We start from the raw sequence: 25,586 nt of genomic DNA on the forward strand, positions 1-25,586 counted from the left end.
CCCAGGAACACTAGAACAAAGGCTTCATTTCTTAGGTTCCCTTCCAGCTAACTGTGGCCATAAGACTATGTTTTGACCAATGAGATGCACAGGGCAAAACTAGCGACATCTTCCAGGAAACCTTGTGGAAGGTGTCACAGGTGACACGGCCCTTTGGTTCCCCTTCACACTTTTCTTCAAACCTTTCCCCTTCCCGCTGGCTGGAATGTGGGAAATGGCTGGTACCCCAGCAGCCCTCTTTGACCATGAGTTGGAAGCCAGTTACTAGGGTACACAAATAACAAAAGCAATGGAGCCCTAGACTCTGACAACTTTATGAACTGGACTATTCTCCTCTGGATTCTTTCTACCTGAGAGAGAAATAAATTTCCCTCTTGATCAAGCTGTTGTGAGTTTTCTGTCACAGCTGAATTAAGTCTTAACCAATGCAACCAACAGCACACAAAAATTTTCTCATTGGGAAGTAATTTTAAACTTACAGAATAGTTGCATGAATAGTAGTGAGAACTCTGGTACACCCTTTATGCCGGCTTAGCAATTACTAGTGTTTTGCCACATTTGCTTTATTGTTCTTAATTTTATCATGTAATTTTTAACCATTTTAGAGGGAACTCCATACATCATGACCCTTTACTCTTAAGCACTTCAAAATGAACAAGTCAAAGACAAAAGCTCCCACACAACCATAGTTACAAAATTCAGGAATGTTTTCATTGATGCAATACTACTACCTCATCTCTAGTCCATATTCCAATTTTACCAATTGTCACAGTAATGTCTTTTCCAGCCCACGATCTAATCAGAATCATACATTTATTTCTCATGACTCAGATATTAAATTTTAAGGGAGTATTCCTTTTTTTAAGAAAAAGGAAAAAATCCAAATTAAAAAGAAATATTGTTCGCATTTCTAGCTTATAGCCACTTCTACCTCTTTTCTCTCTAAAATTCACAAATCTGCCATTCTCCTGCTATCAAGCTCAACTCTGGGCCCCCAAATGCAGTAGGTTGCCCCAATGTGTTTCCCTAGATTTACCAGACAACATGCTGCTCCCATTATTCCCCAATCCCGCTTCCGTGACTTCCACTCATTCCAGTTACAAGGAGGTCATCGTTACATGTGTTAGAAACCTTCACCTATGAGCATCTCAAGAGTGGAGAAGAGCCCACTGTGTACATCATTCCCAAAAACTGCCTGATAGAATCAATACACTAGAAAAAATTGCCTAGGCCCTTAACAAAGAGGAGGCAATATGGATTCTTTAGGCCCCCTGAATGTAGTTAGCCAGTAAACAGTTGAGTTTTATTTGCTTTGACATGGATAGAACTGGAGGGTATTATGCGTAGTGAAGTAAGTCAATGGGAGAAGGACAATCATCATATGGTTTCACTCATACAGGGAACATAAAAAATACTGAAAGGGGTTATAGGGGAAAGGAGAGAAAATGAGTGGGAAAAATCAGATAGGGTGACAAAATATGAGAGACTCCTAACTCTGGGGAACAAACAAGGGGTAATGGAAAGGGAGGGGGGCAGAGGGATGGGGTGACTGGGTGACGGGCACTGAATGGGGCACTTGACGGGGTGAGCACTGGGTGTTATACTGTATGTTGGCAAATCGAACTCCAATAAAAATATACATAAGAAAATAAACAGTTGAGTTTTGTTCAGATACAGTAGCAACCAATATCTTGCAATGCATTTAATAAAAGTGACTTAGGAGATACGGTTTATTTGCCCTTGAGCTTATTTGCATCTTATCTGTCTTTATGGTAAGAACCGGGTTTGTTGATAGCCTATTTATTGATGTACAAGGAGAGCTCTCTACAACTTCCCTGAGTTTATTCATTAGGCACTAGTCAGTTACCTGCATTTTATAGTGAAAAGGAACAATTTATTTTATTAATGAAGTTAAAATGAATAGGTGACCATATGACTAAAATAATCACCCTCTTCTCAGGAAATAGTTACCAAGGAATCACAGTGCTGGGGGGCTGGCCACACTGCTGGGGGTGTGGTCCGCCTGGCACATGGGCTAGAAAGAACCAGCTCCTTCGGACACCCTCGGTGGGTCTGATGAGGAGCTAGGGAAGCCTCACACCTAAGGATAACCCCATCTGTCCTGGAAGATACTTATATCCCTCCACTCTCCATTCAACTAGGGTCTCACAGCCAGCTGGAATGAATAAGGGACAGGTGGGAAGGTGAAATTTTTCTGTTGAATTAAATGTGTTGACTGCACTTTCAGGGAAGACCACTGTCTTCTGTCATGGATGGCACATCTTTAACCTACAGTCCCATTGACTCAGAATCACCAGAAGGGCAAGGAGAGAGAGAAAGAAAACCACCACAGGCCATGCAAGCATTTCCATGGAAAACAGAGCCACTCTTACCACCACATCTTTGAAAATCACACACTCTGCAGCCAGCACCTTAGGTACCCTTGGGCTGTGATTATTAATGCCAGACTGATTCCAAGTGGGAAGAGGTTTCCAGGCAAGCTTCTGCAGACCAGAAAGTAGAGAGAAAGGTGGGGGAGAGTGCAAAGAGGAGGTGGGAGCACCAGGCTGAGCAGCATCGGCAGCTGGTAGCACTGCTGTTTCTGTTCCTCCTCTGGTTCTGGCCACCAGGAGAATGTGTCACCTGCATTTTTTTGGTAGGGCTTTGAACCTGCACATGGCGACATCACTTCTCTGTCTTGCATGACCTTCCAGCTCTTTCTCCTTGGTACTCCTACCCTAAATCTCCCCTAAATCTTGGTACTGTGAGGGAATATGTCAAGGTGAGGGAGATAACAGACCCCAGACCCAGCCAGACCTGAAGACTGTCACTCCACTCCAGCTACATCCCCATGCCTTTATATGGTGAGGGAATTTTTGTTACACTTGCTTTAATCCAGGGTCACAACACGTCAAGAGTCACTGTGTTCGGGTTAAAATCCATTCTCAGGATGCCTGGGTGGCTCAGTGGCTGAGTATCTGCCTTCCACTCAAGTCATGATCCCAGGGTCCTGGGATCGAGTCCCACATGGGGCTCTCCCCAGGGAGCCTGCTTCTCCCTCTGTCTGTGTCTCTGCCTCTCTCTATCTCTCATGAATAAATAAATAAAATCTTTAAAAAAATCCATTCTCCTCCCAAGCACCTGGGGAGAAGCCCCAAGGAGCCCTCTGCCCTCCCGGCACTCACTCATTGTGCTTGCTTCCCCTACTCTGACCCAGAACGTTCCTTTGGGCTGCTCTTCTGCTTTCCAAGGTCCTGTCCTCCTGGGACACTCTACTTCAGACCTTCACTCCTGAGGCCTTGAAATGGCACCTCTGCATTGCTTCTCAAACTATCCTAACTCAAGGGCACTGTCTCCCCCTTCTGAGCCCGGTGATTCTCTGTGCTCTCACCATGTTTCACCACCACTCATCACTGCAGCAGAGCAAGCACTGGGATTCCCCTCATCTCCGCGTGGGACAGGATGCAGCACACCCTGGGCTTTCAATACACATTTGTGCGCTGTAGGAACAGTCAAGATCGAACCCAGAATCTCATCAGCACAGACACCATTCCAGAGGATACTGGGAATGAAAATCTGAAAATCGGGCATCATCATCAACTCCCTCCTGGAAGTGTTCCTAGAGCCAGTTAAAAATCATTGTAATGGATAAATGCCCTGGTTTCTAAAAGAAAGAAGAGAAAAGAAGGAAAGGAAGGAAGAAATGTGGGGGAGAAAGAACAGAAGGAAGGAAAGGAAAGGAAAGGAAAGGAAAGGAAAGGAAAGGAAAGGAAAGGAAAGGAAAGGAAAGGAAAGTAAGAAAGGAGAGAGGGAGGGGAAAAAAGGAAAGGGAAAAGAAAAAGAAAAAGTCACTTAAAAAACAGGGGCCGGTGGGACTATGGAAAAAAAAATACAAGAGACATAAAAACCAAGTGTAAAGTGCACATAATTTCCCTTCTGGGGGATTCCTGGGTGGCGCAGCGGTTTAGTGCCTGCCTTTGGCCCAGGGCGCGATCCTGGAGACCCGGGATCGAGTCCCACGTCGGGCTCCCGGTGCATGGAGCTTACTTCTCCCTCTGCCTGTGTCTCTGCCTCTCTCTCTCTCTCTCTCTCTGTGTGTGTGTGTGTGACTATCATGAATAAATAAATATTTAAAAAAAATTTCCCTTCTGATTCCATGAACCATCAAAAGATGGCTTTGAGACAATCAATTTGAATATGGATGAGATATTAGAGGAGATTTAAGAGTTACTGTTAATATCATTAGGTATGATCATTGTATGGTGGTTATGCTTTTGATTTTTTAAAAAGTCCTTGTCTGTTAGTTATCCTAACCAAACTATTTATAGGTGAAATGGCATATCTGAAATTGGCTTTAAAATACATCAGCAAGGACAGCTTGGGTGGCTCAGCAGTTTGGCGCCGCCTTCAGCCCAGGGTGTGGTCCTGGAGACCCGGGATCAAGTCCCACATTGGGCTCCCTGCATGGAGCCTGCTTCTCCCTCTGCCTGTGTCTCTGCCTCTGTGTGTGTGTGTCTCTCATGAATAAATAAATAAATCTTTAAAAAAAATCTTTAAAATTTTTTAAAAAATAAATAAAATAAAATAAAATAAAATAAAATAAAATAAAATAAAATAAAATAAAATAAAATACATCAGCAAAAAACAAAACAGCAAAAAGTTATGGGGATGAGGAACAAGGTTGGCAAAAGGTTGATAATTGTTGACAATGGGTTTAATTCATGGAAGCTTGTTATACACTTCTTTCTACTTTTGTGTACTTTTGAAGCCTTCCAAAAGAAAAACTATTTTAGAAGTCACTGAATCCACAATCTCTAAACCTTGAACTAGGAATTACCCTTTTTTTCTATTAGTTAATTAAATGCATATTTATTGAAACTCTGCTATGTTAAAAGCACTTTGGCAGGAACTCTGAGTTACAGAATGCATTAGACACAATCAAATATCAAATATATACTGGGTAAATATCTATAGTGGTTTATATTTGGCCACTTGAGCACAGGAAAAAGCCTTGTCCCCTCTTAGATAGTGGATATGCTGATGTGTCATCTGACAGCTGTTCGAAAGCTGCCTACACCCCATACTACCTAAGAGATACGGCATGCCGCTTCTTCTAAGCCTCCTTTCCGTAGTTATTCTGTTGCTCCTCCTCCTCCCCTCATTCTCTGCCTTCTTTTCCTCTCTCTTCTCCTTTAATTAAAAGGGTAACACTGTCAGCCCCAACAATTGGGCCATTCACTTCAGCATGTACTTGGCTATGCAGTGGATTGAAATGTACCATCCAAACATCCCAGCTGCAGGTGCCACAAACTCTTCCATGGACAGTCACACAAGGACACATCTGTTCTGCAGATGCAGATGGAGCTAGAATATGCCTCACTATGTGGATGCCATGACAGAATGACACATCCCTCACTTGTGCTAAGTACTGTGCTACAGAGGGAAATGTACATGGTCTACACGTGCCATATTTAGCCATGGATAGATGGCAGGCATAGACATTGAGAAGTCAAAAATTCAAATATATTCCTAGTACAGACTATCTGGAAAGTTGAAGAAGCATTTCACAAAGTTGGTACTTTTGTCAATGTTATGGTAAAGGATGATAGGAACCTTCATCGATATAAAAATCTTTATAAATGCTATAGTTTAAGGGCACCTGGGTGGCTCAGTGGTTGAGCATCTACCTTCAGGGCATGATCCTAAGGTTCCGGGATCAAGTCCCCACACTGGGCTTCCCACAGGAAGTCTGCTTCTCCCTCTGCATATGTCTCTGCCCCTTTCTCTGTGTCTCTCATGAATAAATAAATATTTAAAATAAAATAAAATAAATGCTATAGTTTAGCATTTAAAATCTTTTTGAGTAAAACATTCTATAAATACATATACACTCATTTATACACTATATATATGCAAATATATTTGTATACATTTATAAAACTTGAACCACACCAGAGAAATGACAGGTAAAAAAAATACTCCCTCAAACAGTCAAGTAGAATTAAATCAAAATTCATATAGCAAGGTAGAGTGCAAAAAGCAGGGCATATGACATAGATTTTCCTTGTATAATCTGATAACTAAGACTGTTGCCACTCAGATAACAAGTGCATGGATAGATAATTCAGTAAAGCAAACAAGATATGTTCAATCTATACATTAAAGCATGATGTGTGAGTCTGCATTTGCTGAAGCATGCCAGTCACAACAATACATTGCTTTCAAGAATCTGCCTGAAATTTTGGTCCCAACTATGTCATGAATAGCAACTTCTCTGCTCTTCTTTAAAAAAAAAAAAAAAAGATTTTATTTATTTATTCATGAAAGACACAGAAAGAGGCGGAGACACAGGCCAAGGGAGAAGCAGGCTCCCTGTGAGGAGCCTGATGAGAGACTCCATCCCAGGACCCTGGGATCATGACCTGAGCCAAAGGCAGATGTTCAACCACTGAGCCACCCAGGTGTCCCTCAGCACTTCAATATAGATTGATTTCTTGAAGAGAACAAGTTGCCTCCACTAACTACAGAATTATATCAAATGAAAATCTTTTGAGGAATTTTAAATAAGTGCTAGATTATACTTGGAAAAAATCAACACTTTGAGAATGTATTTTAAAGATCTTTTCAACATAGTACTAGAAGCCCTAGCCTCAGCAATCAGACAACAAAAAGAAATAAAAGGCGCGCAAATTGGCAAAGAAGTCAAACTCTCCCTCTTCACAGATGACATGATACTGTACATAGAAAACCCTAAAGACTCTGCCTCAAGATTGCTAAACAAATCAGTGCACAGAAATCCGGTGCATTTCTATATATTAACAATGAGACTGAAGGAAGAGAAATTAAGGAATCAATCCCATTTACAATGCACCAAAAACCATAAGATACCTAGGAATAAACCTAACCAAAGAGGTAAAGGATCTGTACTCTGAAAACTACAGAACACTTAGGAAAGAAATCGAGGCAGATACAAAGAGATGGAAAAATATTTCATGCTCATGAATTGGAAGAATAAATATTGTGAAAATATCTATGCTACCCAGAGCAATATACACGTTCAATGCAATCCCTATCAAAATACAATGGACTTTCTTCACATAGTTAGATCAAATAATCTTAAGATTTGTATGGAACCAGAAAAGACCCAAATAGCCAGAGGAATGTTGAAAAAGAAAGAAAACCAAAGCAGGCATCACAATGCCTGACTTCAAGCTGTATTACAAAGCTGTGATCATCAAGACAGCATGGTACTGGCACAAAAACAGACACAGAGATCAATGGAGCAGAATAGAGAACCCAGAAATGGGCCCTCAACTCTATGGTCAACTAACCTTCCACAAAGCAGGAAAGAATATCCGCTGGAAAAAAGATAGTCTCTTCAATAAATAATGTTGGGAAAATTGGACAGCTACGTGCAGAAGAATGAAACTGGACCAATCTCTTATACCATACACAAAGATAAACTCAAAATGGTTGAAAGATCTAAATGTGACACAATAATCCGTCAAAATCCAAGAGGAGAATAGGCAACAACCTTTTTGAACTTGGCCACAGCAACTTTTTGCAAGATACATCTATGAAGGCAAGGGAAACAAAAGCAATAATGAACTACTGGGACTTCATCAAGATAAAAAGCTTCTGCACAGTGAAGGAAACACTCAACAAAACTAAAAGACAACTTACAGGATGGGAGAACATATTTGCAGATGACGTATCAGATTAAGAGCTAGTACCCAAGATCTATAAGGAATTTATCAAAGTCAACACCCAAGAAACAATCCAATCATGAAATGGGCAGAAGACATGAACAGACATTTCGCCAAAGAAAGACATAGACATGGTCAACAAGCACATGAGAAAATGCTCCGCATCACTGGCCATCAGGGAATTACATATCAAAACCACAATGAGATACCACTTTACACCAATGAGAATGGCTAAAATTAATAAGACAGGAAACAACAAATGTTGGCAAGGGTGTGGAGAAAGGGGAACCCTCTTGTACTATTGGTGGGAATGTGAACTGGTACAGCCACTCTGAAAAACAGAGTGGAGGTTCCTCAAAGAGTTAAAAATAGAGCTACCCTATGACCCAGCAATTGCACTACTGGGGATTTACCCCAAAGACAGTGAAATGATGAAACACCTGCACCACAGTGTTCATAGGAGCAATGTCCACAATAGCCAAACTGTGGAAGGAGCCACGATGTCCTTTGACAGATGAATGGATAAAGATGTGGTGTATATATTCGATGGAATATTACTCAGCCATCAGAAAGGATGAATACCCACCATTTGCTTTGACAGGGATGGAACTGGAGGGTATTATTTGAGTGAAATAAGTCAGTTGGAGAAAGATAATTATCATATGGCTTCACTCATATGGGAATATAAGATATAGTGAAAGGGACCATAAGGGAAGGGGGAAATTTGAGTGGGGAAAATTAGAGAGGAAGACAAACCATGAGAGACTCCTAACCCTGGGAAACAAACAAAGGGTTGCAGAAGGGGAAGTGGGTGGGGGGATAGGGTAACTGGGTGACGGGCCCTGAGGAGGGCACTTGATGGGATGAGCACTGGATGTTATACTATATGTTGGCAAATTGAATTTAAATAAAATATTTAAAAATTAAAACAGAGAATCAAAAAATTAAAGACCTTTTAACAGTGTAATTAAATCAATCACTGTATATGTACCACTCATACTTTCTAAATTAAGTCAGTATGTTATATATTTAAGTCTATTAAACTGGTTTCATTTGATAAAATGAAAAATTAACATTTTGAGTTATTTCAAGGAAAGTTTATAGTTTTAACCTCAATCAATCATGATTATCCAACATATATATAGTAAGGTCATTTTCTTCTAACGTTGTGCTTCCTGCTGCCTGCCTTTGGTCACTATATACATTTTTTTCTAATTTCAGAAGCAATAAATGTTATTTGCAAAAATTCAATTATATCTATTATCCTACCACATAGAACTGATTCCTTAATAGTTTAGCATCATACCAGATGATTTTCTAAACAAACATATTATTAGGGGTGCCTGGGTGGCTCAGTTGTTTAAGCATCTGCCTTTAGCTCAGGCCATGATCTCAGGGTCCTGGGATCAAGCCCCACATTGGGCTCTCTGCTCAGCAGGAATCCTGCTTCTCCCTCTCCCCCTGCCATTCCCTCCACTTACACTCTCTGGCTCTCTCTCTAATAAATAAATAAACAACAATCTTAAAAAAAATTAACTAATATATCATAAAACAGTGCTTATCAAGGGGTACCTGGGTGGCTCAGCCAGTTGAATGTCTGACTCTTGATTTTGGCTTGGGTCATGATCTTGGGATGGTAAGATCTAGTCCGGCATAGGGCTCCACACTCAGTGGGGAGTTGGATTGAGATTCTCTTTCTCCCTCTCCCTTTGCCCCTCCCCCTGCACTCTTGCTCTAAAATAAATAAATCTTTTTTTAAAAAAAACAGTGCTTGCTAAAACAAAATAATTCACAGTAATTTATAATATCCTTATCTTACTACCAATAATATATTGTGGATAACTCTCCTTATTGAAATGTTTAGTTCTATAAGCCCATTTCTTGGTGTGTATTTGTAAGTACGCTCTTTTATGAATGTAGCACAACTTATTTAACCGGTCCCCTACTGCAGGTAAATTAATATTACAAATGCAAAAAAAAAATCATTGCACATACACCTGTGTACATTTTTCCTATTTAAAATGTTTTCTTAAAAAAAATAAAATAAAATGTTTTCTTTACATATAAGTAGCTAGCTATTATTTTCCCTGTTTTTTTAATCACCACAGATAAATCAAGAACTAAGTAAATGACAAGGAAATTGGCAAACGAGCCTTGGAAAGTACATATTTTTATATTTTATGTTATTCAAACACTTACATACTTTGTCATTTTCTATCCTTCCAAGCCAAAAAATCTGCAGAAGAGAAATTCTGTGTGGAGGGATTTAGGACCACTCAGAACAACCCCGGCAAGCCTAGGTTCACTGGGGGACAGAGCCTGAGTGAGACCTGTGTCCTTCTCCCTATATGGTGTTATTTATGGGGGTTTGACTGAAGTATGTCTACATCTTTTCCCTCCTGCACGTTCCTCCCAGCAGCTACTTGTTTCCCTTCTTCCCCTCTTACTATGGGAGGTGTAGGGCTCTCTGCACTCCACAATCTTATACTTATCCCAAAGGTGCAGGGAATGTAGGAGCTGAGAAACACACCCTGCTGACTCTAAGTATGGCGGTGAACAAGAAGCACAAACTCGTTAAAAACTCCAAAGGTAAAGTCAAACATGAAAACTGAGTAAGACTTCAAAACAAACATTGTTTCTTTGCCATTTTTGTTGGACAGCTTTTGATCCTTTTGTAACACAAAATTTTCATTCAGGATTTATTTTCATGTTGCCATTGCATCATCCTCATGTCATGGTATGGTTTTCAATGGGCTATTTGTTTAGAGACTTTTTCCTTTCCTTATTGCCAAAATCTGTGAACAATGAATTACTTCAGTGGAAAACTCTATGCCATCTTTGCAGAAAGATCATGTGTGCAATTGTATTCCTTTGTGCTTTCATTAGTTTGTGTGTTACAGAAGAAAGTTTTAAAATACAAAATAGCCCAGGGATGCCTGGTTGGCTCAGTCAGTGGAGCATGAGACTCTTAATCTTGGGGTTTTAGTTTTGAGCCCTACATTGGTTGTAGAGATTATTCAAAAACTAAATCTTTTTTAAAAAGACAAAATAGCCCAGATTAAAGAGAAATGAAATCCAAATTATGGGCTCCTTTCCTCTCTGGGCATTGTTCCATTCACTTTTAGCATGAAGTCACTAACTACAGGGCTTAGAGAACTTGAGAGAAGTCAGACAGCTAGTAATTAGTGGAACCAAGATCTGAACCCAAACATTCTAACTGCAGAGTGTAAATGCTCGGTATTACTATGCGGCTGATTCCACAACACACAGAGCTCGACAGGTAGGCAAGAAAGATTTAAAAATTAACAGCCTCTACACAAGAACAGAATTTTCTTTTTTTTTCTTCTAATATATTTTATTGTATTTAAATTCAATTTTCCAACAAATCATATAACACTCAGTGAAGAGCACAATTTTAATCTAAGACAGACTCCTGGGAGGGAGAAGCACACCGAACTGAAAGCTGGCAAATAAAGTGAAGTCTGTATACTGAATGGTAGACATTCCAGATTTTCTTTCCTTTCATGCTTACAGAATGGCAGAGATGAATTTTATCTATCCAAAGCAGAAGTATTCTTAGGAGACTTCTTAGTCTTAAAAGAAACTAAATGTTCCCATGAAAGAAAAATTCTCCCTATACTGCCTTTTGGGGTCTCCCAAAGAAAACCTGGCTTACTAGCTCATTCTTCAAAGAAGGTCCACCAACTGCCATACCCACCAATCACACAAAGACTGCAATCCAACATCTTAGAGCTTCACTCTTAAGTATGTGGGCAGCCAAAGATCATCAGACATTCAAGAGAAGAGAAAGTCTGAAACAGAAAAAAAAAGAAAAAAAAAAGAAACTCAGAGGCTACTGAAACAACACAAAGACTAGAAGAAATGTCTTTAAAAATCCACTATATTGGGCAGCCCAGGTGGCTCAGTGGTTTAGCGCCGCCTTCAGCCCAGGGTGTGATCCTGGAGACCCGGGATCGAGTCCCATGTCGGGCTCCCTGCATGGAGCCTGCTTCTCCCTCTACCTGTGTCTCTGCCCCCCTCTCTCTCAATCTCTGTGTGTCTGTCTCTGTGTGTGTGTGTGTGTATGCGTATCTCTCATGAATAAATAAATAAAATCTTTTTAAAAATCCACTATATTTAATATCTTCAGAGCCCTCCCCCCTCAAAAAATATAACATCCATGAAAGTCCAGGATAGTTAAGAAAAATAAAAGAACAGAAATAACACCTTAGAAATTACAAATCTGAAAACAGAAGATCTCAATAGCATAAAAGATGAAAAAATTAGAAGATCAATTCAAGTGGTATGTTTAGCTAACGGGAGTTCCAGAAAAGGGGAAGAAATTAGCAAAGTGAAAATAGTGCATTTTCCCAGAAATGAAAGACATGGGCTTCCATGTTAAGAAGGCCTACAAGGTAAGATTTCACTCATATGTGGAACTTAAGAAATAAAACAGATGAACGTAGGGGAAGGGAAGGAAAAATAATACATAATCAGAGAGGGAGACAAGCCACAAGAGACTGTTAACTATAGGGAACAAACTGAGAGTTGCTGGAGGAGAGTGGGTGGGGGATGTGATAACTGGGTGATGGGCACTAAGGAGGGCACGTGATGTGATGAACACTGGGTGTTACACTCAACTGATAGATAAATCACTAAATTCTACCCCTGAAACTAATAATACATTACACGTTAACTAAACTGAATTTAAATACAAATATGTTTAAAAAGAAGAGCTTAGTGACCAAAATAATTAATGAAAAAACACTGAATTCATGGGACATCACTGTGAGATATCAAAAACAATGGTATAAAAAATACTGAAGGAAACAGAAAGGGAATGGTAAAGGACTTCCCAGCAGCAATAATGTGGACCAGAGGGCAGTGGAGGAGCTTTCAGAATCCTGAGGAAAAATAATGTAAATCTGGGCATTCTATATCCAGCCAAACTCTGAAGGATGTGATAGGATAAAGACACTTTCATATATTTGAGGACTCAAAAATTACTTTGCATGTGCCCTTTATAAAAAAAAAAAAACTACTAGTGGTTGTATTTTAGAAAAACAGAATTAAATCAAGAAGTAAAAAGACATCAGGGTTCAAGAAAAAAAGAATCAAACACAGGAGAATGACAAAAACAAGTCCCAAAACAATAGCACACTGGAAGCAGAGAAAAAAAAAAAACAAACTTCCAAATTACAGTAGGACAGAGGTATAAGACAGGAAAGTCTCAGAGGGAAGGAAAGTAGAACCAATAAAATGTTTGGAATTTTTTTAAATGAAAGAAATGATTAATAACCATGTGACTTATCTCCTGGAGCATTTGAAAAAAATATTAACAATAGGTCCGTAGAAAAGCTGATGAAAAAAAAAATGAAAAAAAAATGAAAAAAAAAAAAGAAAAGCTGATGAAAAAATGAAGTGATTATTAGCTATGGGAAAAACAAAATGCAGTGTATTAAAGGAAACATAATTAGAGTAAACCACTTGGCTCCCTAGTGACAACATTTATATAGTCATAATAATGTAAGTAGTGATTTAATCAAGACTTATAAGTTGTGGGGAAGGAAAGAGAAAATAGAGTGTAGGAAAGAAAGAGAAATTTTTTCTTTTCTTTTTTTTTAATATTTTATTTATTTATTCATGAGAGAGAGGCAGAGACACAGGCGGAGGGAGAAGCAGGCTCCCTGCAGGGAGCCTGATGTGGGACTCGATCCCAGGACCTCAGGGTCATGACCTGAATGAAAAGCAAACGCTTAACCACTGAGGCATCCCAGAAAGAGAAGTTTTTATCTACTGTGATTGAGAGTCAATATCTATCACCTGAAATTGATCAGTAAATAGTAGTGTATGTATATGCAAGGAAATCTCAGGAAGAATAAATGAGAGGCTGTCTATTGGTCGCCTCCAGAGATAGAAGGAGGGAGACTGAGGACCAGGGTAAGAAGGAGACTTTTCATTGTTTTTATCCTTTTTTTTCTTTTAAATTTTGAGCTATGTAAATATATTACCTTTTTGAATTAAAAAAACAAAAGGAAATAGCAGAAAGAGGTTAACTTTTAGAAACAGGAAACAGCAAATTAAGGGCTAAGAATGTTGAAAGTGGTCATCTTCAGGGAGGAGGACAAGAAGATGGTGGAGTAGAAAGGTAAGAGCTATATTTAAGAATAGCTCTTAAAGTTTCTATTCTAGGGGCGCTGGGTGGCTCAGTCAGTTAAGCATCTGCCTTCAGCTCAGGTCATGATCCTGGGGTCTGGTTTACCCCTTCAGGCTGCTGCTCAGAGAGGAGTCAGCTTCTCCCTCTCTCTCTGCCTCTCCCCCCCACCCAATGCTGGTGCTCTCCTCAAATAAATAAATAAAAATCTTTAAAAATAAAATAAAATTTCTATTTTATTTTTAAAGTTAAGGTTATGTATTTATTTATATATAAAAAAGAGGTTAAAGCAACATTAGAATACGAGAACACTTTTCAAGGAGAAGCTAATTTAATTGGAAAAGTAAATGAAGTTAGGTGAAAGAAAATTTGCCTCAGGAAAGATTTTGTGCAGATGTCAACCCTGAGTGAGCAAAGTGTTCATTAACGTTCTTAATAACACCTTCCCCCCCACCTTTTGTCTAAAAATGTACAGTATTAAGTAAATAACAAAAAGAAATACGACTTAAATCACAAAGCAGGGGCATGTTTCATAGGCTTCTTTATTTCATAGCACATGAAAGTGCTATTCTAGAAAACTTAGACTATATAACAGGAGTTATAATTTTAGAGATCAATAATCTACAAGTTTTAGAAATTTACAGTAACCACCTAATCGCATTAAGTCAACAAAACAAATTAGTCTTAAAGATGGCTACATATTGTTTGGTAGCATAAAGTTTCTTTTTACTATAAGTTCTTGGAAAAACTAGGTTCTTGCATGTTTTTAGGATTTCACCACCAAAAAGATCTTACCCCTTATAGAGATACCCTGGCATCCCTTGATTCTGGAGAATATGGGACATGTCTCCACCCCTTTCTTTAATTCACTTGATCCAGTGTTAACTTGGATCACTTGGGCAAAATTGACCAAAGGAAGATCTGCCTGGAATGGCATCATGGTTTCAATCTTTGCAGTCTATGCCATTTTAACTGAACCTACAATGGTAAAGACCAACACCTGCCATACCACTTGCTCTGCCACAGCTCAGAAACTATTATTTCCCATTTACTCAACCACTCATTGTGATGGCTAATATGTCAACTTGACAGGGCCACAGTGTGCCCAGATATCTGGTCAAACATTATTCTGAGTGTTTCTGCAAAGCTGTTTCAGGATGAGATTAATGATTTAATTGGTAGAATGAAGCAGATTGCCCTCCATAATGTGAGTGGACTTCATCCAATCAGCTGAATGACTGAATAGAATGAAAAGATGGCCCCTTTCCTGAGTAATAGAGAATTCACCAACAGACTGCCCTTGGACTTGATCTACAACATGGGCTCTTCCTGCCTAATGGCCTTTGAACTGAAAAATTGGCTCTCCCTTGGTCTCCAGCCTGATGTCCCACCCTACAGACTGGACTTGCTAACCTCCATTATTACGTGAGCCAATTCCTAATAATAATAATAATAATAATAATACATACATACATACATAAATCCAGATCCAATAGGTTCCATTTCTCTGAAGAACCCTAATATATTCATTCGAACAAATATTTAACATGTACTACATGCCAAGTAGTAAGCTAAGTGCCAGGATGAAAAATCAAAACTATTGTCCCTACCTTGAAGATTTAGAAATTTGGATTGTAGGAATGTAGACTATTGTCTATGTTATCACTAAACTACAAAAATAGTTTCTCCTAAGAGTAAGTTGGCAAAGTTGGCCCCATACAGACACAACGTGCACATGGATTTTACTTATGAGCTTTCGGCTTCTTTGGGCTTATTCATGATTAGAGTCTGACCAAGTTTTCTTAAGAACTTGGGTTTTTCCAGTCTTGCATTATCGATTTTTTTCTAGAGGATGAACATTTCCAGTGAAGTACCATAAAGAAGGGGACAGTGCATTTATTTGCCAGTAGTCCATGGAGTAACCTTTATTTATGCTTTTGAGTGGGCCTTAGACATCGTTTACACCTTGGAATACTGCCCAATATTCAGTCATCTGGGAAATTTGTTAGACCTCCCATGTGAGAACTAGATGATACCAAGAAAACTGGTAAGTGTATTGGTCTCTTCTGTGACTTTTCTGAGCATGAATCATTCACTAGGTAGAGAACTCAAATAAAACTCAAAACGGGGAATAGCATATTCCAAGGGATTCTGCTGTGCATCATATGGTATGTAGAATATACTGTAAAGAGCAATGGTTTCAAAGCCAGACGGGTCTGAGTCAAACCCCTGCACATGCTTCTTAGTAGCCAGTGACCTTGGAGAATTTATCCAACTGTCTGGGCTTCAGTTTTCTCACCTCTAAAATGAGGACAACAATTTGCTACAGGATTCCTGTTAGGACTGAATGGGATTGTGCATGCACCAGGAGAAGGACGATGCCTGCCATATAGTATATATGTTCAATCAGAAGATGTTATTTTTTAAAAATTTTTAAAGATTTTATTCATTTATTTGAGAGAGAAAGAGAGAGAACACAGGGGTGGGGGTGGGGGTGCCAGGCAGACGGAGGGGGGATGCAGATTCCTGGCTGAGCAGGTTGCTCATGGAGGTAGGGCTCCATCTCAGAAGCCTGGGATCTTGACCAAGCCGAAGGCAGATACTTAATCAACTGAGCCCCCCAGGTACCCCAGCAGCAGAGATGACTTTTTTAATACAGAGCACTGAACTAAAAGGACCTATTACAGTTCAAAGTACAACAAAATCTTTGTTACTCAGAATACTAGAGAATGGATGGTAAATGGAAGTCCAAAAAGTGTGGCCAATGATGAGTTAATTCACACTGGCAAGAGGATCATACCTAGCCTCCCTCTCTTTCCTGGGGAAACAGCAATGTAAATGAACGAACAGAAAATTGAAAATGTTCTTGTTTATAAGGCAGAGAGCTAGCCCCCAACCCTTGGAACTCCTTTTTATTTTATTTTTTTTTTTAAAGTTTTTTTTTTTTTTAATTTTTATTTATTTATGATACTCACAGAGAGAGAGAGAGGCAGAGACACAGGCAGAGGGAGAAGCAGGCTCCATGCACCGGGAGCCCGACGTGGGATTCGATCCCGGGTCCCCAGGATCGCGTCCCGGGCCAAAGGCAGGCGCCAAACCACTGCGCCACCCAGGGATCCCTGGAACTCCTTTTTAAAAATGAAGCCATGAAGCCTGGAAAACAATCATCTTCTAAAAATGCTAATATTCACTCACAAGACTACTTTGCTTTCCTCTTGGGAAACTCATGAGATCAGTGGACCATCTCAGAAATGCTTATTCCTAGAACTTTGATGAGGTGGTGTCAGGTAACATAGCTTATTCTCCTCAATGATTATGCTTAACAAAGCTCAATGGAATTAAGGAAAGGGGGGAGGTGAAGAGTGGAGAGAACAATTTCAGAGAAATATCTCAGTCGGCAGGGTCATAAAAAGATGTTTTAAAACCACAGTGTGAAGATTGCAACTGACTCATATTCTAAAAATTGTGCTGAACAGTTCTGGAAAGTTGTAAAATAGAGATACAACAGTGGAAACATATTACTCATTGTTAAGCCAAAAGCACAGTAAAGTTGTAACTTTTACTTAAAATAGCTCAAAATAATGAGTTGTGGGGACATGTCTGAGAAGAATAATATCCTAGTGGAAATTAGGTAATCTTATACAATAAAGATTTTGAGCATTGAAGCTCCAGAAAGTTCATCTGCAATAGTAGTAACTGGCTGTCACAGCTTCCTACATTATTACACTCAGAGCTACTAACAGTTGTGCAGAAAGGCTGGAAGTCGATGCGATGCTGACCATGGATCACAGGGTTTCCTGGCAAACCATCCTGGGAGATAGTGCTCTTATGGATTTAAGGGAGTATACTTAAATCATGATTAATTTGAACAAATTACAGTATTAAAGTTTGAATTATGGATGCAAGAGAGAAGATGAAATCCAAACAGAGATTTAAATGGTCATGCAGGAATTTGTAAATATGCAATGTTTTTGTACAAGTGGTACTAGGAAGTTTTCACTTCCTAAAGATTCCACAGTGGCTCCACATTGTCGTGGGAGCAAGCTGAAAGTCTTGATCCTGACACTGAAGTCAGGTAAAGTCCCATCTTCTATCTTTGTCTTTGATAACAATACTCATCACAGGTTAATCATCTGTGTGCCATGAGCCATGCTGGACCCCTGGCATCCATTCTTGTTCTTTAAAATAATGCAATGGTTGTCCCCATTTACAGATGAGGAAACAGAGACGGCATGTTACAGCAAACTGCTCAAGGTCACACACCTTTAGAATACAAATCCCCATCACCTGACTCCAGAAAGAAGGCCGCTCCTCTTCCTCCCCATTAACTATCCAAAGTGAGAGCCACGTCCCCACTCATTCAGACTTTCAAGCCACTGTGCTGTTTGCCTTCAGTAACAAAGGCCTCCACCTCTGCTTACCTTTCCAGGTCTAGCCCCTCTCCCAAAGCTTAGGAGCCACCACAGAGTACCCTGACTGCACCTGCAAACATCAGTATCCCCCCCTTTGTAGCCTTGGCATAGAACTTGTCTATGCCGGTGTCACTTGTTGCGTTATCTGATGAGTCAGGCTACCACTTTGCCTAACGCCTGGTTACCTTCTTGATCTGGTTTTTGTGTATAAGTCTTCTCCTCTAAACATGAGGGCAAAAAGAAAAACAAAACAAAACAAACATGAGGGCAAGAGCTGATTTTAAAAACTGTCATATGCTTCTTCATTTTCATACTCAGTGGGAAAGAGTAATTATTTAATAGATTTCATTTAAAAATTTCATTGTAATCTTTGGGCACTTTTTTGCCCACCATATGTAACTATACATTAAAAGGATAATTCACTTTTTAGTTTGCTACTATACAATGATGAATCTACTTTAAAATAAAACTTTCTCTTTTTTTCCTTTTTTTTTTGAAGATTTCATTTATTATTTATTCGACACAGAGAGAGAGAGAGAGAGAGCAGCAGAGAGAGTGGCAGGCAGAGGGAGAAGGGGAAGCAGGCTCCCCCTGGAGTAGGGAGCCCAATGCAGGACTTGATCCTAGGACCCTGGGATCATAACCTGAGCCAAAGGCAGATGCTTAACCGACTGAACCACCCAGGTGCTCCTAAAATAAAACTATCAATGGAATTACTTTTTAAACCTGATTATAGTTCACAGTATTACATAACTGAGCTTTACTAATATTCTTACTAATCTCTGTAGGAGTGCTAACAACACTGACTCCGTCTTTGGCCCTCCATCTTCTTCATGGTCACACCAAGACCTCCCTTGGGGCTACATGTTCCAGGCCCTGTGGAGGTGAATGTATGACCTGACTGGAATGTGGGAAAGCTTGTTCTGATCATCCCTAAAGTGGCACACACAAGGCATCACTTTAGGTAACTAGTGGAGATCCTCTGGTGCCAGACGGCATCATTATCCTGTGACCTCACCACCATGACCCTTGCTCTGTAAAAGCTGGGAAGTAAGGTCTGGACTTGGTGGAGACGAGAAGCAGAGAGGATGGCTGCCTACTGCCTGGATCATCTGCCCACCTCCCCAATCCCCCTGTCAGTAAGTTATCCTGCATAAAACTGTGTAAATGTTTGGAGTGGCTTGCTCCATTTTTCATTCTTCAAGTGCCTTCTCAGCCTGGAGGATACTTTAATGACTTTTCTCTACCTTCTAATCATCTTCTATAATAAGAATCTTTGGTCATGCAGGAAAGAGATCAATAGTCATGGGTATACAGTTGCATTTTTGCCAACAGCATCAGATTCCCCCTTCACCAGTTTTTCTAAAACCAACACAAAGTTCAAAAACTTGGACTAGTGTGTTTCCCCTTTTCTCTTTGTCCCTGGACACACTTAAGTGGATCTTCCATTCAGAGTGAACTTGCCAAAAAGAAGGAGCCAACAGGTAAGTTCTAGAATGGAGAGGCAACCAGATAAACCATCTCAAGGAAAAATACCAGCTGCTTGTGTGAAGCCTGGTGGACAAGTCCATTGGCCAGGACTTTCCATAGGCAACCTATCATTATCTAGCCAGAAAGGGTCCGAACATGTTGCAGGTTCTGGGGCAAGGCAACTGATGTATTTACCAAGCAGCCTGGACCACAGGAGGAAGAAAGGCATCAAGTAAGGCTGGTCCCTTGACTAGCAGGAGCATGGAGTAGGAGGGCTCTTACGTACAGCCTTTTCCTGGACCCTAGTCCTGAGGCTGCCTGGTGGTTTGAAGTGAAGCACTATCAGATCCTCAGACAGGCTTCATGGCACCCCATGATGTATGATGATACATCCTGGTACTCGGAAGCTGGTTCCCAGCTAGAGGCAGGGGCTGATGGGGTGAAATGCCTTCATCTAGGAATCCAGTCTCAGGGCTGATGTGGCTTCTGGCCTTCCAAGAAACACATTTCTGGGTTTGGGCAACCAGAATCCAAGGAAACACCTATTTCCTTTCCTTTTCTCTGGGAAATAGGCAGCTGCTAAAGAATACTGATTTCATTTAGGAACAGTGCCACCTTACTTAACAAAGTTGCTTTGAACAAAGCTGGCTTCTGCTCATCAGCACTGAGTAAACGCTCATCTCCTCTGCGCTGAGTCCCTGCCACCTTGCACACATGGGTCTCTGGTCAGTCTGGAATGCTCTCAGTGCCTCATCATTGGGAAGAGAGGGAGGTACCACCCTGGTCTTAGCCCTACAGAGAGGGAACAGCCAGAGAGACACAGGTGTCCTGCCTTACTGTTACTTCACCACCTGCCTCCAACATCTACACAAAATAATAGCAGCCCTGACCCAATGGAAGAGGCAGGCAGAATCCAGTGGAATCACATTTTTAGGTCTGAATTTTTTCTACTTCTGGTATAGAAGTTCTTATCTATGGAAAGTGGTGCTGAACGTCTCGTCTTTGCTCACGGAGACATACTATTTTCCACTGCTTGTGTAGCTCAGGGAAAAGTAGAGGAACGTTTAAGAAATGTGTGAACTGGGAACTTTTGAAGTCCCATTTATATGGCTCATGCTTCAACATTGCTGCTGCTTATATGCATGTTTGCTTTTCCTAAACCAAAGAGATACCAGAAGGCAGCTTCCAGGCAGTTCCCAGGTCTTCCAATAAATGATGAGGCCTCCCAATCTTTATTCACCCCACCTCCATGACCAGCTGAAGGAGCCAGAGAGCTCTGAGTAATAAATGTTCGGGAGAGGTAAAAGTGGTTATCTCCTACCTTAGGGACCAGGGTCACTACCCCAGTCTCCAGGAGCCAGCCTCTTAACTTGAAGTCAGGGGAAATTTAGGAAACGAGAGGATTTTTCTTCATTCAAATAATCTAGAGAGATCTATTAAGGAGTAGATACTTAGCCAGGAAGACACATGCTTTCAGAGAGAATGAGGCCAAGGAATGTTTAAGTTAAAAAGAAACCATAAACAGGGGCCCTTGGGTGGCTCAGTCAGTTAAGTGCCTTTTGATTTCGGCTCAGGTCATGAGATAGAGGCTTGAGTCAGGCTCCCGGCTCAGTGGGGAGTGTGCTTGAGATTCTCCTCCGGCTCATGCATGCTCATGCAAGCTCTCTCTCTCTCTCTCGCTGTGTCTCTAAAACAAACTAAAAAAAAAAAAAAAAAAAAAAAAAAAAGGAATAAACAAACCAGAGCTGAAGCTAGAAGAGATCCTGGGAGAGGAGCTAGTCGCCCCTGCTCTGCCCTCGGAAGATATCTGTGGTTGGGGTTGCCTAATCTGGCCTGTGGGCCAGCTTCAGCAGGTGTGTTTTGTTTGGCAAGCACAACATACCTTTAAATGCTTTACCCTTAATTAGTTACTAACCTTTAAAGATCTGGAGAAAAAAAAAAAAAGATCTGGAGAGTTCATATTAAGAAGTTAAACTAGATTTCCAGATTCCCTTGATAAAACAGAAGATTTGGCAAAGCTGGCTGACATCCACCCGCAGATCACACCTGCCCTCCCTACTTAATCCCCGCCAAGCCCCTGGCCTTCCTCGGGCATTTATGCCATCTGCTGGGCCCTGCAGTGCTGGACTTTGCCATCCTAGGTATGACCAGCGTTTCTCTCTCCCTAGTGTTTCACGGAGGGAGCTCTAACAAAAAAAAAAAAAAAAAAACCCACACTTAGAGTCAGACAAGTTAAGTCAGAATCTGGGCCTGGAGAGGGACCCACGCCACAGAAGAGTTTTAAAGTCCCCAGGTGATTTTTACATGCAGCCAGGTTTAAAAACGACTCAGGCCAGACCATGAAGGGCGGATGATAAATTATTCTCTTCTTGAAGCACCTCAGTGGCTTCACTATTTTTACAATTTTTTAGGTTTTCATTATATCCTACCAAAATCTAGTTTTCCCTTATTCCATTCTTCTAGCAGCTTACACAGCCCTTGGTTTTTGTTTGTCTTTTTAGTTTCTCTTCTTTTTCCTTCATTGTTATTTTAGTTATTCCATTCTCAACCCCTCCTGCAGCTTCTCTGCATTTTTAAAAATAGATTTTATTTTTAAGTAACCTTTTACCCAGCGTCGGGCTCAAATTCACAACCCCAAGATCAATTGTTGCATGCTCCTCTGACAGGGAGCTGGCCACATAACACCCCCCCCCCCCCCCCCCCCCGCCAACACACACACATTCTTTTTAAAATCAATGGACAAAATTAGAAACAATACCCTAACCATTCTTTTACCAGAGTAGAATTCAGTAGTGGTATTTTTTTCTGGTTGAATTTTATACTTAAAATCTCAGAATCACATGAATTTCCTTTCACAATTTTTTTTTTCACTTAATTTCCTTTTACAGATTTTTTCACTTTATCACCTGGTTTTTGTTAACAAGGAACTCAATAGCAAAAACCTGAGAAATCACACTCCATGATGGAAAAACAGGATTTGGGGCATATTAAAGCACAAATATCAAGTCTTGCCTTCAGATGAGAGAGAGACATCAACCCTTCCCTAGGGCCATAACCTGATATGTAAAATTAAAGGGAACAAAAGCATGTCCATAATAGTTTTAGTTCTTTAGTTCGTTGCCTGTAAACCAATTGGCAATCAATAGGTTAATCTGTTTTTAGGCAAACTCTAAGCGAACATTTTTTTAAGTAGGCTTCCTGCCTAGCATGGAGCAGAGGACGGAGTTTGAACTCAGGACCCCTGAAACCAAGAGGTGAGCTGAGATCAAGAGCCCCACATTTAACCAACTGAACCACCCAGGCATGCTGTCCCTCACACGTTGTTGTTGATTTATTGTTTAGTTGCTCTACCCAAGGTAAGACTTGAACTTACAACCCTATGGACTCAGCCAGCCAGGTGCCCCTCTAAGCTAATTCCTAAGTCAATCCTCAAGTTATAACAGATGCTTCCAACGATGTAGCTGGAAGACCAGCACAAATGTTAGCCTATCTCCATGAGATAGCATTTTTGTTTTAACTGTTTTATAGATTAAGAAACTGAGGCTTGGAAAGCAGCTCATCCACAGTTGACTGCCACACACCCAACATCCGATGGCTCCTGGCTCTGGCTGGCCCCTCGGAGAAGATGGGCCCTTCGGCGGTCATCAGCCTCTGATACTAGGAACCAGACACCCCATCAAGGAATTGAGCCTCATAGATGGCAGCAGTGACGCTGGAGATCCAGCAAGAGCAGAGGCTGCTTCTCACTACCACACATTTGGGCCAGATCGTCATCAAAATGCATAAGAGACCTTAAGCTTGACATTCTGCAGGCAACAGACTCTGGTGGATGCTCCTTGGGACCCCCAGGGAAAAGCCAACGTTCCCTTAAGAGATCTAGAACCGGCGGAACGACCCTGGCACAATGCCAGCTCTGTAAAGTCAGAAATCTTACCCAGAGCGGGGAAAAAAAATAGAAACAGGTTGACCGGGCAGCCCGGGTGGCTCGGCGGTTAGCGCCGCCTTCAGCCCGGGGCGTGATCCTGGAGGCCCGGGATCGAGTCCCGCGTCGCGCTCCCTGCGTGGAGCCTGCCTCTCCCTCTCTCTCTCCTGTCTGTGCATTCTCAGGAATAAATAAATAAAATCTTAAGAAAAGAAACAAGTTGAACTACAGGATTCCCTCTAGCGATCCACATTGGGGTGGGGGGACCCACAGCCCTTCCCACTCATCGTGCGAGGAGAAAGGAGAGAACTGGGGTCCTCCGACTGGTCTCCCTGGAAGACCCGACGTGTGCGGCGGGGGGGGGGGGAGGGGGGAGGACGGGGTTTAGGGCGGGAGCCTGAGGCCCACGAGGCCCCGAGATCCGAGGCCCCGGGCCCCCCCGCCCGGCGAGGACGCACCGACGGCCGCCGCGCGGCGCCCCGAGGCCTCCCCGGGCGGGAAAGCACCGGCTCGTCTCACGGTTTCCACCCAACCGGGAAGAGCATCTCCTCTCCCTTCTGCACAAGGCCTGGAGCTAGCGGGGCCTCCCCCGGCCGCGGGGTCCCCAGCGCGCCCCCGCCCCCGCCCCCGCCGACGCTCACGTTCCCGGGGCTCGGGGCAGCGCGCACCGCCGCGGACGAGGGGGCGCACGCGGGCCGCGGCTCAGGCCGCCCGCCGGAAGCCCCCGATTCCCGCGGCCGCGCTCCCGCTCCCGCCCCCGCCCCCCGCCCCCCCGAGGCACAGAGGTGACAGGCTGGGGCCTGGGGTCGCAGCCACATCCCGCGCCGCGCCCGCCGTGACGGACTCTGCGGGGGCCGCCCAGCCCCGACCCAGGAATTCTCCAGAAACCTCAGTCCTCCTCTCCCATTCGCCCTGGGCCTCGATCCCACACTCTCTCTCCCCAGCGGCATCCGCGAAACCCCACAGGAGGCGGGCGCCTACCCGGCTCCCCTAACCTGCCGCGGCCAGGTCAGGGGCGCTTAGGTGAACGCCGCCGGCCTCGGCCTCGGCCTCGGCCTCGTCGCACCGGACGCCTGGGCCTGGAGAGGCTCCCCTGGCCCCAGGCGAGGGGCACGCGGGGGGGCGTGGGAGCGTTTCCCTCATGCTTCAGTGGCTCCCACGAGGGTCCCCACCTTTCCAGAGTATTCTCGCCAACAGGGCCTTACTGTCTGGGGGAGCTCCTTTGCAGATCCTCCGTGAGCTGGACCATCTCCAACGCGCCGACAGCTCCCCGAGAGCGGCTGGATTTAATCAAGCCGGAAGGAAGTCGTCGTTCTGTTTTGCAAGCGGGGTACCTCTCGGAAAGTGGTGCTTTTAAAAATCTGCGTGTGTGGAGCCGCTGCGGGGCGCGCGGCACCTGCCAGCCACGCCCCGCGGCTCCCGGGCCCGCCCCGCCCCGCCCCTGGGGCTCCACCCCGCGGGGCCCCGCCCGCCCGCCCGCCGCACCTGCCTCGCGGGGAGCCGGTCCCTGCAGACTCGCCGTTGCCCTGGCAACTGCGCGCTGGCTTTAGGCGGTCCGGGAAGGATGTCCGTGGATGCCTGCTCCAAACCACAGATCCCACAGGTTCGCGAGGGTCGGAGGGCAGTGGCGTTGCGGACGGGAGCCCGAGCGTGAGGCCCAGTGACCGGGGGCACCGCGTGGCTCACCGCCCACCCCGCACCGCGTCAATGAACCTATGCTTAGCTCTAGAATGAGTCCCACCATTCCCTTCAGCATGTTTGCCTTTCTCTCCTGCCGAAGATACTGTGTAAAAGTTGCTTGGCCCAGACTGAGTACTGGCGAGCTCCCGGTAGAAGCGGGGAGGGGCACGCAAAGATGCATGGAGAGAAGGGAGGCGGGTGGGAATAATACTTGACCGGGGATGACCTCATGCACAGAAACT

General features: G+C 42.7%; 1 protein-coding gene across 4 annotated transcripts in view; it reads right to left on the reverse strand.

The window, feature by feature from the left end:
- The window catches only part of TRIM2 (tripartite motif containing 2), a 169,104-nt gene extending 144,066 nt beyond the window's left edge, over positions 1 to 25,038 (reverse strand). For 2 of the 4 annotated variants that reach the window (XM_055336305.1, XM_055336303.1), the window contains exon 1: positions 24,870 to 25,038. The gene's annotated coding sequence lies outside the window, so the exon portion shown is untranslated. Of the gene's footprint in view, positions 1 to 24,836 lie in introns of all 4 variants that reach the window. The other 2 variants (XM_055336306.1, XM_055336307.1) reach the window with 1 other exon arrangement.
- Positions 25,039 to 25,586: the final 548 nt, after the last annotated feature.

The sequence above is a fragment of the Nyctereutes procyonoides genome, unplaced genomic scaffold, assembly GCF_905146905.1.
Source record: "Nyctereutes procyonoides isolate TBG_1078 unplaced genomic scaffold, NYPRO_anot_genome, whole genome shotgun sequence".
Classification (NCBI taxonomy): domain Eukaryota; kingdom Metazoa; phylum Chordata; class Mammalia; order Carnivora; family Canidae; genus Nyctereutes; species Nyctereutes procyonoides.